The 19,642-nt window shown below is 33.7% G+C and overlaps 1 protein-coding gene across 2 annotated transcripts in view; it reads left to right on the top strand.

Moving 5' to 3' along the window:
- The first annotated feature begins 4,671 nt into the window (after window positions 1-4,671).
- LOC106465927 (fibrous sheath CABYR-binding protein-like) overlaps window positions 4,672-19,642 on the top strand; it is a 29,055-nt gene continuing 14,084 nt past the window's right edge. Inside the window, exons 1-2 of one of the 2 annotated variants that reach the window (XM_013926169.2) lie at window positions 4,672-4,768; window positions 5,818-5,941. The gene's annotated coding sequence lies outside the window, so the exon portion shown is untranslated. The remainder of the gene's footprint in view (window positions 4,769-5,817; window positions 5,942-19,642) is intronic. The other variant, XM_022393894.1, reaches the window with a different exon arrangement.

Genomic DNA, 19,642 nt, shown 5'->3' on the forward strand with positions numbered 1-19,642 from the left:
GGAACATTCAATCAATAATCTAATCTAGTTCAGCCTAACACGCGTTTTATTTAATTTATGTCGTCTCCTACACTTTGAAGAAAATTTCCACATGATACAATCATTACTTATCATCAACAATCTCTCTGGCGAAAAACACAATAGTTTAAACTCAGAAAACATAATCTGTAACAGTACATGAGCATAAAATTACAAAAAAAAACAAAAACAAAACAAAAATAACTTGAAAAAAAACGCATTTGAATCATTTTAATGAATAGAAAATTAAAATGATAATGAAAGAGAAGAAAGGAAAAATAAAAAAGAGGGAAAGAAAGAGAGAGAGAGAGATCAAATTAAAACAAATTATTTAACTAGATCGATTGTATTGGAAAAACTTAGAGGGTATTACACTGTTTTATTCATTATAAGTCAGGAGCATAACGAAGGTTACAGAAAAATCGGAAGCAAATGAAGGTACTTCCACAACATGACACGATTCTAAACATCTTCTGTCTTTCTAAAACCAATTCAAAAACTCACCACAAGTGTGATATACATACACTTCTGCGCATGCTTTTTCAAAAATCATATTTACATTACATTGTTGTGTTTGATGACCTTTAGAGTCAATGTTATATGCAAAGGATTGTTTGTTTCTTTGTTTTGAATTTCGCGCAAAGTTACACGAGGGCTATCTGCGATAGCCGTCCCTAATTGAGCAGTATATATAATAATTATGGGGGTTTTAAGTCGTTTCTAACTCAACTTACAGTAACCTAAACTAGTTTAGTTGTGTGTGAATAATATCAAAGCATTTTGCCTAATTTATTATTAGGTATTACAGGGTGGACCAACTGATTAATGATTACATTATAGATTCCTTTTCATTTAACCAAAGGTAAAATTGAAAATACAGTCTGTGTGGCGAATCAAGCAATGCATTCGGACTCTACATCACAGGTTGGGTTTCAAATTTTACTTTTTGTGAAATGAAAAGAAATATGTAATGTAAACATTAAACAATTGGTATCAGGATATATGTTCTATATGCAAAGCCTATAGACATGTTCCTTGATCAATATCTGCCGTCATAGTTAAGGGTATAACAATATGTTACAACCCACCTTAACCTATCCACTTATCTGAACATTTGACTCATGAAATTAGAATCTGGACTTTTGTGTGAAGGATCAAAATTTGAATGATTCAGGCTACTATGATCCTGAACTAGCCAGCAGTTTTTCCACCCTTTGTTTCTCATTATTCCCTGAGCACGTGCAATTGCTTGGTGGATTACTGGTACTTCTGGTGATTGTCTTGAGGAGACACAAAAACAGCCCAACTGATGGTCAGTGTCACGTTCACTCCAATAATGAAGAAAGTAGTGGACGTTTATGCCCGAGATCTGCTGAAAAGAGACTTGTTGCAGCAGGTGCCTATGCTGAAGTTCTGTCATTGGGAGATCAGAGTACTACTTCCCAATGTTCAGTGGATGAACATATGTTGTGAATTGTTTAATTATTCAATTAACTTTCATCACTTCAGTCAATGCGTGTTTATGAATATTTTAGTAGAATATTCTGTCATATATATGTACATAGCTATTTTGATTATATTTTGCTTCTGTTTCGGTGAAAGTGATTTATTTTAACATGTAAATTTTCACAATGGCTTCATTTTGTATTTTTATTCATTTAAGGATTTTATATTGTGCTATGTTTTAATTTCTATAATTGGTAATGTTAATGTGTTTATTATGAAGAATTTGTTTTGTATTTTGATTCGTGCTGAGTTGTGTTCTCATTGCATCATTATGTGTTATGTGTTTAATTTTTGAAGGTTATTTTGTATAAAGATTTTGACAAGTTTATTTATATGTTCATTGATTTTTCTTTTTTTAGCCATGAAAGAGTTATTTTTTGTATTATTGCAGTGTACTTCATTTTTATTGTTGATTGTTTAATCATTCTAGGGTCTAGTATGTTTTCATTATAATAATCTAGGATTTTAATTCTTTTTTATGTACTTATATATGGCCTGTTAAACCATCCCATCTAAAGATGGTAGGAAAATATTCGTTAAAGTTGTTCCTATTAAATGAAAATTTACTTTGTTAAAGGATTTCGTATTGATATAAGTGTGTAATTGGGAATTGTTTTTCTTTATTAAAGGATATTCTTAAATTTCTTTGTTAAAGGGTTTTATTTTGTGTGATATGTATGTTTTTATATGGTAAATGGTTGATTTGTGTAGTATTTTGTTTATTGAATTTGTTTTAGTTTATGGTATATATTAAAAACGGTTTTCTTTAACTGTTTCAACTTGTAGTGTTTAACACTACCTTTTAATATGTTTTCTATGTATTATCTTATATTCAAATTATAGTTACAGGGTTTAAGCAATGTATTAAACTGTAACAGTAATTAATTAAAGAGTTTTATTTTGTCATAAAGTTTTGGTTCTTTGTTGAAGGGTTGTGTCATTTATGTGGTGTGTATATGTTCATAGGAACAAAGGTTAAAATATACTAAATAAAATATTTAAAGAATTCCTATATCAATAATAGTGGATGGAAATATATGATAAGCTGCACTTTTCCTTCCTTCTCTGTTTCAGGCTTGTCCTCAAGCCAACAATTAAATTTAACTTTAAAACCAATACGCATTAAACTCGAGACATGTTCAAAGAGCACATTGACTTTGCAGTTTTAGCAAAGCATGTGGTCCAGAAAACTATTGAAGTGCTTTGTTCTAGTTACCTTTGTGTCTTTGTTCTCTGTAGCAGATAACATCTACTGTGCTGGAAGAGATGGACCAATACCTCCGTGTTGAAAATATCAACAACTGTAACATCCTTTGCTGGTCGAGTAGATAATGTCCATATATTATAGCTGAGGAACGCTAAGGGAGAATAACTAGTCATGTGGTGAAGCTATCATAACACAAAGGAATCGAGGTTTACAGTTTCAATATAGAGCCTTAGTTCTTCAGAGTTCTGACTGGTTTTCAATGTTACTAGTTTCCAAGGTTCTTGTATTTAAGGAAAAAAACCAACAGGTATATTCACTGATCCAGGAAAGACGTTTACCCACTTGTCTTCACATGTATGCACACTGTTTTTCTGGTGCGTTATAAATAAAGATTTTTTTTCACTTAACATCACAAGTGTCCAGCCTGTTTATTTCTAACGCAGCTTAAAACCCAGGCGACTTTTTAAGTTCGGACTGCTGTAAAATTTTCTTTTGGATTCTGCAGTTCGATAGTAGCGAGGAAATTGGTTCATCTGAGAATACCACATAGATACCAAGTTAAGTAATTTAATATTCTGATCTACGTCATACTTAACTCGCAAGAAGTCTTAGATCCCTTGGTTCTACATAATTGTATGATCGTTTCACCTTCTATAGATTACTTGTGCAATACCAAAACCTAAATTTGGCTTTGCAAATTTTAAACTTTTTTTTCTGTTTTTGTGGAGTAGTTTTGATTCCTATATGCTGTACAATAACCTAAAAACAAGCAAAATTTCAGTCTTAGTATTTCATTAAATTAGAATTTGTATCTATGTAATTTTACTCACTTTGAAAATACGTTTTGTAATGAAAAGTACTGTCAACTATTGTAAATTGTCCTAACTTTATTTTAAACGTTTTTATATTGTGTTTTATTATATACTTATGTACGCAACGCAGGAAGGAAACTGCATTTGAGTTTTAACCCTAGATTTGCTTGTATCCTAGATATTAGAATATTAACATACAGAAGTTTGTTTCATGAGGAACAGTACCTACATTCATCTTATCATACAATCAAAATACATATTAATGTTTAATTATGTTCTATTCGAAACAGCTTTGCTTTTCATCTGTTATTATAAAATGAAGCTTAACACATTCTGACCTACGTACTTGAAATAAATAATATATTTCTGAGTACTTTCCAAATCTGATACGCAAACACAAACCTTTATTTTTTTGCCATTTTACGTAGGGAAAACGTATGGAAATAATATTTTTATGTAGGGAAAAAATATTTAGTTTGGTAACTAAATATTTCTTATCCATTTAACGAATAATTTCAAAAAAACGTAAATTTTTTTTTTCTTTTACACTTCACACTTCAAGCTGTGTATTAAATAAACAACGACAGTTAGTACCGCTATTTAGTACCTGCTTCAAACAGCGCGTGCTTGTTATCTTCCTTCTGTTTTTCTCACCGTGTGGATTAAGTGCCATTCAGGTGAACAATTGTTTATTTGTCGAGTTTCACGCAAAGTTACTCGAGGGCTATCTGCATTAGCCGTCCCTAAATTTATAGTAATATACCGCCCACCGCTAACTGATGGACTTCTTTTGTCAGAATGAAGAGTTGGTTTTGACTGTCACTCTTAAAACGTACTCATGACCCAAAAGTGCGGAGTGCAATTTTCTTATGGCGTTAACGAGGCGTGACTCAGGGACTTGAGACCTATAGTCCAGCAGGCTTACCACCGAGCCTCACTCGGCACCAAGTGACTACAAACACTTATAGGAAAACCTTATGATTACGAAAAGAAAAGTGACGTGAACAATAATTTTGTCTGTGTGTTGCACTACAATATCTCATCTATTAAAATTAGTTAGAGTTGAAAATTACTAAGTAGTTTTTGTGATAATCAATATTGTGTTAAATGATATGAAATCTAAAATGAAAATAACAACGAACTAAAACTCATGCTCGATTTTGTAATACGTGAGTTGAAATGGAAGGAAAGCTTTAACCAATAAGACTTATTTTATATGCGTAACGTAAGTTTAATAACTAATCTTATTATAAAGAAGGTTTAAAAAAGTAAGATGCTTATTAACGTCTAAAAAAGTGATATTTTAAAAATATTCAAGAAATATTGAATTAGAGTATAAACAGAAGGTAGAGTAGAAGTTGTAAACAGAACGTGTGCAGCAAATGGAAAGTTATTAGTTAGAGAGTTTAGTAAATTAATTAGAGAAATATGACAGTTGTTGTTATGTGTTTGATAGTTGCAACTTCTCAACTTTGCTGAAGCTCTTCCTGTCTTCAATTACTTAGTTATTTAGTTAAGGATCTCAAGAACTCTGTGATCTAAGGTTAATATGAGCAAAATCTAATTAAATTGGCAAGATTGTTTGAACTACAATAAGTTTAATTAGCTGGTGCAGATAAAGTACTTTTAGTAGCGGAAAGTAATATAAATCTTTTTTTGCAGGAAAATAACCCAATATTTCTGTGCTATGTTGTGTGAGTCAGTTCACAACGGTGATATCAATTAAAGCACTGTATTTAATGTTGTTTTTTTCAGTGTATAATTATACAATGGGCTGTCTGCGATCTGTCCATCACGGGGATTCGAACCTTGGACTTTAGCGTTCTAAGTCCTTAAACTTATCGATAACCCACCGGGGGACATACTTAATATATGAATAATGAATCATTATAATCTCCATAAAACTCTTTTTAAAACAATGTTGATGTTAAAATCAACGTAATTCTATGGATGTGAAAAAAAGAATATTTCACTTTAACAGATAGAGAAAGTAAAGTTTTTTTTTTTTAGATTGAAATCTCAGCTGCTTAATCAGCTATACTTTGAGAAAAAAGCAATCTGAAATAACCTCAAAAAATATATTAGAGTGTAAATGTACCTTGTAGATGTACTTCCACTAGAAATTAGCCCAAGACTAGTGGGTAATGATTTATTTATTTGGATAAATATCAAGAATTTATTTTCCAACGTTTTCTAAAGTTCTGTGGCATTCTGTGATGCATAGATTTATTCTGTTTTTGATTCTATTGGAAGCGTTTTATATTAAATTTACAGTGGACTTGGCAGACAATGTAGATGTTCTTATGAAATCGTTGTTTCTATGGTTACAGTCGTCTCGAACGTTTACAGCAAGCAAACAGTGTGGAAACACAGCGTGTTCTGATAATCAGCTATTCAGGTGGGTGATGATGATTACAAAAACATTTGATGATATAGAGTTTTGAATTTGTTATAATGCGAAAGAACATTGGTATTTTTCATACTTAGGTGGTGATGGTCTAATATTTGCATACACGTTACCTTATATTCCACATGATCGATTGTTAAAGTTTTTATCTGTTTAAATATTATTGTATTTGTTATTGGATTTACGCAAACAGTTCGAAACTTTATATACAAAAACAACTCCACATGAAAGATTGTTAACATTTTTCTCTGTTTAAATATTATTGTACTAACGAAAGTACCTGGATTCGCTTGGGATATTAGGTTGATATGTGTGTGTTGTTATAGCAAAGCAACATCAGGCTATCTGCTGTGTCCACCGAGAGGAATCGAACCTCTAATTTTAGTATTGTAAATCTGAAGATTTACCTCTATCCCACCGGGGGACAGGTTGCTATTTTCTAGATGACTATGTCAGTATGTGTATTCTGAACCTATTGCAGCATAGAAGAACAGTCAAAAATATTTTAAACATTTTTTATTTTCCAGAAACACAAGAAAGCTGTAAAGAAAGTACAGTAAATTATGAATTATTTATTATCAAACAATTTTATGATTGCGTTAAATATTTCATATTTGTATTTGATATCAGAAATTTCTATCACATTTTATCAGAATTTATTAATTTTTTTTTACCGTTGCAGTGCTTCTGGTTAGGCAATATTGGCTGTTTTCCCAAAGACATCACAGACAGACACGCTCTTTAATAATAATAATATTATAATTAAAGAAGAGGTTCCTTATATTACAATTGAATTATATTATATTATATTATTGAATTTGAGTGCAATTTCATCAATACCTGAGTTTTTTATTGCACATTTTCATTAAATATAAAATTATTAATTACATAAACACGGGGAAAAACAATAACAATTAGTAACACAATAACCTCTTTTTTGATATGAATAGTAAATTGTATATACATATCAGCCTCCTTAGCTCGGCGATAAGTTCGAGGGCTTATAAAGTTAAGATTCAAAATTTGATCCCTTCAACTGGCATAGCACAGTTCATTGTGCACCTTTCGGATTATTTATGTTTGTTGAATTTTGTGCAAAGCTGCTCGAGGGCTATCTGCGCTAACCGCCCCTAATTTTGAAGTGATAGATTAGAAGAAAGGCAGCTAATCAATACCAAACATTGCCAACTCTCGGACAACATTTTACCAATGAAAAGTGGGAGTTACCATCACATTAGAATGTCCCCACAGCTGAAAGGGCGAGCATGTTAGGCGACGAGATACGATCCCACGACTCGCAGAATAAATACGTTATATTAAAACTATTTTGGAACTTCACCTCTTCGTTACAGTCAACATTCCTATGTCTGGGTAGTATTCTACATGACAACCGTGCATCTTGACAGTAGTTTTTATTGCGTAAGGCTGTCATGTTCAAAGCACACCCTTCCTCCATGAAGTTTTTCCACAATCCATTTAATGTATGAAGACAACGGTTTACTAGCGTCCAGTCACACAAAAAAATCCATGAGCGCTGTTTCCTGCGACTGGACTGGTAGTTCTTGTTAGGAATAACATGAATACTCGTTCCATACTCCATCTGCTTGTAGTATGCTACAGTTGAACAGTATTGTATTTGCATTTATGACAAAACTATTAAGGCTATCAACATCTGTCCCTAACTTTCATCTACAAATCCAAGGGAAGACAAACAGTCAGCAGCACTTTAGCACCCATCATATAAAGCTTAATGTGTGAAGATTATTCAGTGGTATCACATGATTTCTAGCCGATTCTCCAGCTTCGGAATCCAGAACTTTCCCACAGGGCCAACCCGTTCTCACATTTAAACGGACATGTCGTGAACCCATCTTGGGTACACGTTACTTGTGTCGCTTTTCCATGTGGAGATCCTTCTTGATTAATTTGCATTCTGTTATCTGGAGCATGTTGACGGCTCTATGTAACAGATTCTCACCTGTTACAAAACGATGTACTTTGCTTACCACGGATGGGATATGACTTGTTGAGGTCTGTTTCTGGATGGTCCTAGTTCCCCAATTGATCCACATTTCTGTGTTTTCCTATATCATTAAATATAAGGTATATTCTCGTCTTCGAGATACTAAATCCCCGATCTAAATACATATTTATGATAAGTGTATGAATATTTTGCGTCGAAAGAACTGTTGTATATCGTTCCCAAATTTTCTGTGGTATCATACTACTTGTGAAACGCCAAGTAATGTCAAAAATGAAGTTCTGATACATTCCGGTTTACTGCGACTTTATATCGGATGTGGTTATCATGTGATTCCCTCAATTGCATATTCAAAATCGTTTTGATATAATGTACTCAAACCTTTGTATTTAGCACTCCAAACACGACCTAATTGCAATCCACGAATCATTGTAATTTTATGGAACTGGCAAAAAAAATATATATATATATATATTTTAGTTTGTTTATAATATTTTATGGTTACCAAACATTTTTTTTCGAAAATACAAATTTTGATAACAATCAGTGATGGTAAAAGCGTAAAATAATTTAAGTATTGAAGCATATTATGACTTGCCAGCAAAAGACGTTACTAAAAGAACATTAACATAGAAACAAGCACAATTTCTACTATACAAAGGGTTTAAAGTTATTTACCTAAACTTTTCTGGTTATTTTCCATACGGTCACGCTTTTAACACATATTTGTGACGGTGATTTCATACACATTACCCGCTCTGTAAACAGGGCCGAGAGAGAGAGATTTAATGAAATATTAAAAGCCTAGAAAAAAATGATGATAAAATTTGGAAGCCATCTTGAATATATTTTGAAAGAACAATTAAGTGTCAAGAGCCCAGTCTGTTTCATATAACTTTTATAAATTATTATAAATCAGACGTTTTGTTTGTAAATCAGTTATTAATTTCCACAATCTAAGTTTAATTATAAGTTAACACTAGTTCTTAACAGCTTAATGAATGCTTTATCTTCTCAATTATTTATGCTTTAAGTGTTTCATATATAACAATATAATTTATTGTACATAAAACGAAGATATTTCATTTTTGAAGCACAGCAATACCTTTTTACATTGTTAATCCTCATTTAATAACGTTGTTTTGTTGGAACTTAACATCAACGTTAACTGTATATAATGATTTAAACTGTTTTCTTAAATTCTAAATAATTTTATGCTCCATACAGTCACTTGCAGATGTAGGTTTCGAAATACTTCAACAAGAGATGTGCTTTTGATTTCAATGTTAAGTGAGGACTTTTGAATTTTAATTTCTTGTCTAGGTGGGTCTTGCATGGCCAGATGGTTAGGGCGCTCGACTCGCAATCTGCGGGTTCGAAACCACATCTCACCACACATGCTTGCCCCTTTCAGTTGTGGGGGCTTTATAATGTGACGGTCAATCCCACTATTCGTTGGTAAAAGAGTAGTCCAAGAGTTGGCGGTGGGTGGTGATGACTAGTTGCCTTTCCTCTAGTCTTTCACTGATAAATAAGGGACGGCTAGCGCAGGTAGCTCTCGTGTAGCTTTGCGCAAAATTCAAAACAAACAAACAATCTTGTCCAGCCAAGCTGAAAGTGAAATGTGTAAAAGGTAATTTGAAAGTAAATCGTTTTATTTTATTAGTTATGTAGACAATTTCCAAGTATATCTGACATTCGATTATGATATTTTTGTTGAGTTTAATACACATATATGCGCAATAATATTATCTTTTTTTAGGTCGTGTCTTTACTTAGCCACGCAAAGAGTTGGCCTCCACGAAGCACTTTGATCGATGTATAAAGCAAGTGCCTTTATAGTTAATGAATTGAATCAACTCCAAGAATTGTACATGCAAATTAATGCAGTTCAAGATCCGTCCAAAGGAGAAACGTGTTCAGCATGGAGCTAAATCTATAGCTAACGAAGCCATAACTCTCCACTATCAATATAAATTAAAGAAGTCTGCAGTGAACACAGAATTCATTACACGTTCGAGCACTTTCAGTAATAGCACAGGTCAATACTGTCTACTACATTAAACGTAAAAAGTTTTTTATTTTTATCATAAGAAAACCGAGATAACGTACACGTTGTTTCTATTTTATTTAACAAATGACTTATAAACTATGATTTTACATCTGTATAGTTTCTAATATGGTATTTCGCACAAACAAAAACTAGCATCAAGAAAGTTAAACTTTTTTGGGGATAGCGGGGTAGAGAGTATTTATATTTTTAACCTGAAGGGCACTTTATTCAACACATAAACTAAAGGGGAAAGGAAGAGCCCCCTAAAGTTCAAGTACAGCCGATACTAACATTGAACTACAGACCAGAGGAAAATCAGCCAGTCAACAGCACCTGCCGACCCAAGTGTGCATCTTTTCGCAGTCAACAGCACCTGCCGACACAAGGGTGCGTGTGTGTGTGTTTTCTTATAGCAAAGCCACGTCGGGCCATCCATTGTGTTCACCAAGGGGAATTGAATCCCTGATTTTAGCATTGTAAATCAAAAGACTTACCGCTGTCCCACCGAGGGACGGCTTTGTCCGGATTTGAATCGAATAACGGGATTGTCTATTGCTCTTATAACACACCCACAGCTCAAGGTGCGGAACGTGTTCTCATCCACAGCTTGGCATGCTAACTACTAAGTCACACCCGATCTTTGATTCGATTATTATTTTGTGGTAAAACAAATTAACCTTAACAATCGTGATATCATTAACACTGAAACACATGAAAATATATTTCTACTAAATTAAAACTATTTATCAAGGTTCTGTATTTATGTAAAGGTATGTATATATGTATGTGTTCGTTTCTGTATATATATATACTATGCACAGGCGTTGTTCCTGACTCGCATAACTTTTACATTAACTGTTATGAAAGTCTGACCTTGCATTCTGAAATTTATTCTTTCCACGACAGCGAATAATTTAAGCCACGTGCCAGACATGCTATACGTTTCTTGTCTACAGAGTCTCCTGGTAACCATTTTACTTCCAATGAAACAATCACGCAATATGCTCTTATTTTCTTGTTGTTTTTTCATTCGTTCGATATTCTCTTCATCCATCACGTGTCACTTTTCAGTGTCACTGCTTTTCAATCGCTTTAAACTGTCTCAACGATTTTTTTTTATTGCATGGCTTAACTTTTACTACCAAAGTTCTCAATAATCAAAGTTTATCGACCTTTTTCTAATAGTTACAGACGATATCCAAAAACCGTCTATGTTTTAACAAAAACATCTCCCTCGCGTGCAAATAGTTATAAGACTGTTAGCGATTGCAACGTAACAAAACAAAGACAAATGAGTAGGAGTGAGTATATAGAAAAGGCAAAAATGTACATACACACGTTTCTGAGAAAAATATTTCGGTCATCAGCCTTTGAAGTTAATCGATTAGACAAACTTAAAATAAGACTGAACAAACGCAATAAGATTATGTAACTTGCATCAGTAATAGACGTAGGGATTTTGACTATTCACATTGTACGGCAAAAGCAAGTCAATGGCACGTGGCCACCAAAATCTCATTTTTCTTTTATGTCGAAAGTGTATTTCGTAACTAGTTCAATAACTCTGTACGTAAAAATCATTAAACGATCAGAGGTTTTTTTGTTATGGATTTCGCGCAAAGCTACACGAGGGCTATCTGCGCTAGCCGTCCCTAATTTAGCAGTGTAAGACTAGAGGGAAGGCAGCTAGTCATCATCACCCACCGCCAACTCTTGGGCTACTCTTTTACCAACGAATAGTGGGATTGACCATCACGATCAGAGGTAAAAATGCCGATATTTCGATAAAAAAGGAGCCTTCAGTGTCCTCCGGGAAAAACTCGTTTATTGTTTATTTGTAAGTAAGCACAAAGCTACACAATGGGCTATCTGTGCTCTGCCCACCACGGGTATCGAAACCCGAATTCTAGCGTTGTAAGTCCGCAGACATACCGCTGTGCTACTGGGGGGCTGAAAAACTCGTAGAACAAAGCTTTTAGACAACAATGGGGTTCAGAAATTACATCTTTAATCAACTAGGACCAATTGTTTTTTTCGCAAAGTGCAGACTATGGTTAGGAAAAAGAAACCCCGACTACCCCCCAAAAAACAACAACAACAAACAAAACACACACACACAAAACACAACAAACACTGCGGTGAAGTTGGATACATTTCTTGGTACAATTAGCAAGATAATGAACAAAGAATTGGAGTTGAAGAAGGTTCACATACAATATGAAAGCGGCAGCTGCTTCCATGACAGGATGGTGGATGAAACAAGAGTTATAGCAATACTATTCACCCACTTATACGTCAGATTTTCTAATGTGCTTAAATGTAGTCTTGGAAGTCAAAAATCCTTGTACAATGGAGCGTCTATGAAATGTTTACCTAGGTTTATACCCTACGATTGACCCCACCATCCTTCACATGTACAATGTACAATGGAGCGTCTATGGAATGTTTACCTAGGTGTATACCCTACGATTGACCCTACCATCCTTCACATGTACAATGTACAATGGAGCGTCTATGGAATGTTTACCTAGGTTTATACCCTATGATTGACCCCATCATCCTTCACATGTACAATGGAGCGTCTATGGAATGTTTACCTAGGTTTATACCCTATGATTGACCCCATCATCCTTCACATGTACAATGGAGCGTCTATGGAATGTTTACCTAGGTGTATACCCTACGGTTGACCCTACCATCCTCCACATGTACAATGTACAATGGAGCGTCTATGGAATGTTTACCTAGGTTTATACCCTACGATTGACCCCACCATCCTTCACATGTACAATGGAGCGTCTATGGAATGTTTACCTAGGTTTATACCCTATGATTGACCCCACCATCCTTCACATGTACAATGTACAATGGAGCGTCTATGGAATGTTTACCTAGGTTTACACCCTATGATTGACCCCATCATCCTTCATATAAACCAGTTGTAAGGAAATAGTGCGTAATAATTACCATCAAACTAGATACGATCGACGATGACGGAAGTAATTCCAAGGTAGAAATGAAACTTGGAATATCGTTGTTATAAAGTGGGATTAACTTCAGCATAAATACTATACCTAATCAATACATACATCTTGACAAACTGTTTACAGATAGAGAAAATTAGGCACAATGGTGCTGAATGAAATCGGTATATCATTTTGTCTTTTTCGATCTGTATAATTTTTCGGACATAAGTACATGATTGGGCCCGGCATGGCCAGGTGGTTAGGGCGCTCGACTCGCAATCTGAGGGTCGCGGGTTCGAATCCCCTTCACATCAAACATGCTCACCCTTTCAGCAGTGGGGACGTTATAATGTGACAGTCAATCCCACTATTCGTTGGTAAAAGAGTAGCCCAAGAGTTGGCGGTGGGTGGTGATGACTAGCTGCCTTCCCTCTAGTCTTACACTGCTAAATTAGGGACGGCTAGCGCAGATAGCCCTCGTGTAGCTTTGCGCGAAATTCAAAACAAACAAACAAGTACATGATACTTCTATTCATAAACACACAAAAGTATTAATAAAAAAACACAGCAATCAGCGAACATTTTGTCGTGTATGTTCTATAACTACGAATTGTAATCTTCTATCCATAACATAGCAGCACCGCGTATTAATTTTGGTTACCACAACTTTAAACAGATGTTTCGAAACTAAACTAGTCATTACGAATATAAATATTTCATGTTACTTTTAATCCTCGAAGCTCAATGACCCTAGCGCAAAGTAGATGAGACACAAACACGTTTGAGATGCCTCATTTAATCTCGATCCCAGCAGAGGCACTTTAAAATACAATTTTGGGTTATGTGCACATTAAACATTATACGCATAACCATTTTGACATTTTCCTGACGCTTCCCTTTAACGTGTTTTTGTAATTTTGTCTGATTACCAGTGGTGTATCGTGCTGTTTTTGGTTCTGCTTGGGTAGTAGGTTGTGACGTGCTATGGCCAACAAACTTGATAATAGATCTTTCACGTGATGTGGAACACGACGAAACAAATATGGCGATCAAATTCCAACAAGCAGAAGCGCTGACTGACAATAAGATATTTCATGTTAAGGAAAAATAACTGTAACCATTATTAGAATAAAATGAGTTAACTTATTCGTTGTAAATAGATATAAATCAACCTCATCTTTTTTAAATCATTTACATACAATAAGATGAAGTTATATGTACATTATGAGATCCTTTGCAGTTGACTTAATGTTATACATTTATGAGAAATTGTTATAAGTACACTCAAACAAACAAACCTTATATACACGCATGCTTATAAAATTTATTTATCTTTCAATATATTTGAAGATATGAAGCTAAATCAAACTTTATTTTTCTTCTATTATTATTCGTCCACCAAACATAGTTTATCTTCTTAAAAAACTCAATCAATTAAATACAGTTTCACTTACAACAGTTTGCGTTTGTCCATTTCCCTTTTTTTAAGAATAACGAAAAAACTTAAATAATATTTTTTTATAATCACCTATGCCTATATCATTTAGAACAAGATATTGGTGTATAAAAATAAGATATATATGATATATACATTTTATTCAAGAGGATTAGTAATTTTTATTAATTTGCTGCTTTTAGAAGAGTGGACATAAAATTAATAAAACGTATCCGCAGCTCTAATGGTATTCTACCCTACCGATGGAAATCAAACTACTTCCAATGGGAATAAAAATCTTATTTCACTAGCTTATTGTCAGCATATTTGGATAGTGAATCCGACGGTTTATGATTTATGCTGCAACTACACGTAAATTAAACAATAAATTAAAGTAACGGTATTTATAATAGTGCACAGACTATGAAACATTTATGAGCGTTTGACACAATTTTACGAGCTGAAGCAAACAAACTCACAAAAACCAAGAATAAAAACCGTACTAAAGAAAAAAACGTAGCTAAAAGGTGTTTATAGCAGTCTGTGAAACGAACAGAAACTAAATTATTGCAAAGTAAAGTAAATGTAAAGTTGTAATGAAAGCAAACTTAGCTGAATATGCAGAAACATCTGAATGCGTTTTTACAAGTGATAAACATATGGTTTTGAATGAACTGCACAAGAGTATTTTCGATTTAAATAAGTATAGAAAGCCCATAGAACTTGTATTTAGTGTAATGTTAATTTCTTTTAGAAAATTACACTCGGGTTAAGTGCTGTTTGGGTGAAATTACCTTGCAAATAATCAGACTAAAGTTGAAATCGAAGACAGTCGGTGCGTGATGACCACGATATTGTGTCATCGTGTACCATACTCGTTGCATTAATTAAAAAGTTTGATTAAGCAAAAATAAGTAAGGTGATTGTGAATGGAAAAGCAAATATTTTATCCGGACTCTTCGGAAAAAGGCCTTTCTGATGATATGAGATTTTTAAAATTATTATAAATAATTAAAAACAACGTTTTATATTTACCCAATAAAAACTTTATTGAAGCCGTACGGCTTCCACTTTAAAATATCTCTCTACAAGTACATATTTTGACGTGATCTACGTCATCCTCAGGAGTAACTTACAAGACTATTTTATACTTCCCCACTTTTGTTTTTCAATTACACTAAGGTAGTATGTAAGTAACAATGAAGTAGTGTAATTGAAAAACAAAAGGGGAAAGTATAAAATAGTCTTGTAAGCTACTCCTGAGGATGATGTAGATCACCTCGAAACATATACTTGTAGAGAGATATTTTAAAGTGGAAGCCGTACGGCTTTAATAAAGTTTTTATTGTGTAAATATAAAACGTTGTTTTTAATTATTTATTATAATTTAAAAAATTTAAACACAAGTGCCGGTAGTGCATAGATGTGAGACTTGTAGTGTTTGATTGCGAAATTTGCGAGAAAAGTTCCGGACAGACAATCAGACAAACGCATGCGTATTATTTATATAGACACTTCAGCTAACTTAATATTTTATTATTTTTTCGTCATCAGTAATTATTATACATTTATTTTGAACCTATAATAGACTACAAATATAACTTTGATCAGAGTATCTTTACATTATCTACAGCATAAAACTACATACATTAAAGTATGTTAATTAATGACACATTGCTGAATATTTTTTCCTAGTATTTAAAATGCTATTTCAACTGCTACTCTATGACATGACCCACGTCAAATCGGAATTAGTATTCATTAATTATTTTTTTAGTATTCTTTACTTTCGTCACCCTGAAAGTAAGATATTACATATTACTTGAAATAGTATTCATTAATTATTTTTTGGTATTCTTTATTCTCGTCATTCTGAAAGTAAGATATTACATATTACTCGAATTAGTGTTCATTAATTATTTTTTAGTATTCTTTACTCTCGTCATTCTGAAAGTAAGATATTACATATTACTTGAAATAGTATTCATTAATTATTTTTTTTGGTATTCTTTATTCTCGTCACTCTAAAAGTAAGATATTACATATTACTTTAATTTTAAACAAAATTGAATTTTACGATTCTGTTCTTCCAGAAATTATTCAAGTCGTTTGAATTTATGAAGTGTTTTAAGCACATGTTCGTCATTATGAGCTTTTTAACATGCGGTTTCTTTATCTCTATTTATAAATACATTTGAAAGCTACAAAGAAACAAATGTTTTGTACGGTCAAATAGTTATTTAATTGGGTTATTTACACATACCTCTTCCAAGCGGATCTTAATATTTCTCTAACTGTATTTGTACAATTCTTCTATATCAGTTATTTGTTACTTTATCTAAAATGATTTTTTGTTTGAGCTTGTTTACTTTACGTTCTTTGTAATGCGTTTTCTTAAAATCATTATCATGCACCTTCACCCGAAACGAAATGTTTGTTTAATCTCTACAGTATTTAAGATTTTCCGTTTCCCATTAACTAATGAAACCATAGTAATTACTACTAATTTATCTAGTAAGTTTCTTCCTTATTTAAAACAAAGATATTACAGCTAAGTAACAACCCGCAGTCCATCTCGCTATGTACCAGCGAAATGTATCTTTTTCTCAATAATAACTAGAATTGAACTGCACCAAAACGAAATTTTATTCATCTAAAAACAGAGAGGGCGTGTGAGCTCGAGCAAATCAGGCAGCGTGTTTCTTCTGACTCTTGCTGAATTTAGTGGTTTGAAACTGAAATCCGTTACGTAGATGCTTCTCAGAGATTCGTAAGGACATAACTGTACTCGTTCGACTGTTTTTAATACCAGTGTTTCAAGATACAAATAAAAACGTGTATGGAAAATGTAGAAAAGAATCAATTTCACCATGAATAAATCAGCACCAATAGGGTGTGATAAGGTTCAATTGTTTCACTTGATTGTAGTGGTATTCCCAATGCAGCTAAACACATATACACGTGGCGACGTGTTTAGAATGAATACGAATTAAATTGTTTTAGTAGTATGATTTTTAATATAGAGTACCATTAGCTAAGTTGACTTTACTAATTAAGTCATAAAATAAAATAAACATTTACTTGAAAAATAGTAAAATTTTTAAAAGCAACGAAAATAGTGTTTAAAAACTGTTCAAAATCTAGTGATTTAAAGGTGTATATTTCTCGTAAGAATAGATACATTTTCAACCCCCCCCTTCCACTATTGCCTCAGAGGTTTATAAAGCTAAGGGTGGGGTTTCGAGACCCGAGGTGGCCACAACTCGTGTAGCCCATTGTGTAGCTTTGCGCTTAGCAGCAAACAAACAAATATAAATCTTCAAACATCATACAGCAAATGATACATATCACGCCATCTTCCAAAGAAACTTGAAACGATATTTAGCAGAGTAAATACGTCGCTAACGGTCTACTGACCAATGTATTGTTTAAAGTAAACTAATATGTATATTAGGACATTGCTATATATCTGCATTTGCCGATTTATTATAGCCATATTGACTGACCTGGTCAAGATTTAAAGATGAAAACTGCGGACGATAAGAATGTAATGACCTATATAAGTCGCCCCCCAATGGCACAGTGCGGACTTACAACGCTAGAATCCGGGTTTCGATCCCCGTGGTGGGCAGAGCACAGATAACCCATTGTGTAGCTTTGTGCTTAATTGCAAACAACCAAGCAAACAAACCTATATAAGTCAAGCTTGTACGTGTGCCACACTATATTGAGTTGTTTTTTTTAAAAAGAAACTCAAATTGAAGTATCCTCTTCTCTGAAACTTGAAAGCCAATTACCTTATCGATTTACTGCTAAAGTTGTCAAAAAATACATTATATTTGAGAAAAATAAAATTATCATCTTAATTTATATTTTATTTCTAATTACATATTTATTTATTTATTAGTGTGGCCCCAGTGACACAGCGGCATGTCTGCGGACTTACAACGCTAGAAACCGGGTTTCGATACTCGTGGTGGGCAGAGCACAGATAGCCCATTGTGTAGCTTTGTGCGTAAATTCAAACAAACATTTTATTAGTGTACCCAACCCTCAAATTACTGAACTGTTTACATACCTTTTAGCACCGTAGAGGAGGAAGTATCCATATTATATCATATTGAACAGTCACCAGATGGCTTAGCGGTAAGTCAGAGAGTTGTTTGTTTTTGTGTTTGAATTTCGTGCAAAGCTACACGAGCGCTATCTGCGCTAGCCGTCCCTAATTTAGCAGTGTAAGACTAGAGGGAAGACAGCTAGTCATCACCACCCACCGCCAACTCTTGGGCTACTCTTTTACCAACGAATAGTGGGATTGACCGTCGCATTATAACGCCCCCACGGCATGTTTGGTGGGACGGGGATTCGAACCTGCGACTCGCAGATTGCGAGTCGAGCGTCCTAACCACCTGGCCATGCCGGGCCAAAGTCAGAGAGTTTATAACGCTAGAAATCGGGTTTCGATACCCGTGGTAGACAGAGCACAAATAGCCAAATGTATAGATCGCTGATTAACAACAAACAAACAAAAAAAATGTATTGAATAATTGTGATTTTTCCTGTCACACCACAAATAGTGTAAAAAAAAAATTGGAAAATTACTCGTTTTCTATGTGAAATATGTAGGAAATCCTAGCTGGAATTATTGCGGTTACTTGCAATACTGACGATTTTATTTCATTCATCTTTTCCGTGTGTGGCTCATATGAATTCATGGACCCACAATTTGGTGCATAAGTAGTTTAGAAAAATATGTATTTAAAAATCCGATTTGGTCCGGACTCCCATTTGTTATTCTACGGTTGAACAAATACATGACTAGTTTTATAATCTACACGTTAAATTTTGTTCTTTTGATATTTCCAACAATTGCTGTCTTTGCATGAAGATCAAAGAACCAGTTTATACTAAAATTGATCATTTCCAGAATTTTGCGAAATAAATATTTTAAGCTGTATTCTAAGCTTCTTGAGTTTTTTTCGATTAAAATCGTCTTAATGTACTTTTATCATATCTGTGTCGTTTCGTTCTAGTATAATTTCTTTGAAATATTCCTACTAAGAAATTAAATTCTTGTTCTTCAAAGTAGTTTGTTTATCTTTAATGTAGACTTATATATATATATATATATGTATGGGCTATGGCCAGGTGGTTAGGGCGCTTTCAGCTGTGGGGGCGTTATTACGTGACAGTCAATCCCGCTATTCGTTGGTAAAATAGTAGCTCAAGAGTTGGCAGTGGGTGTTGATGACTAGCT

The sequence above is a fragment of the Limulus polyphemus genome, unplaced genomic scaffold (genome assembly GCF_000517525.1).
Source record: "Limulus polyphemus unplaced genomic scaffold, Limulus_polyphemus-2.1.2 Scaffold2097, whole genome shotgun sequence".
Lineage (NCBI taxonomy): Eukaryota > Metazoa > Arthropoda > Merostomata > Xiphosura > Limulidae > Limulus > Limulus polyphemus.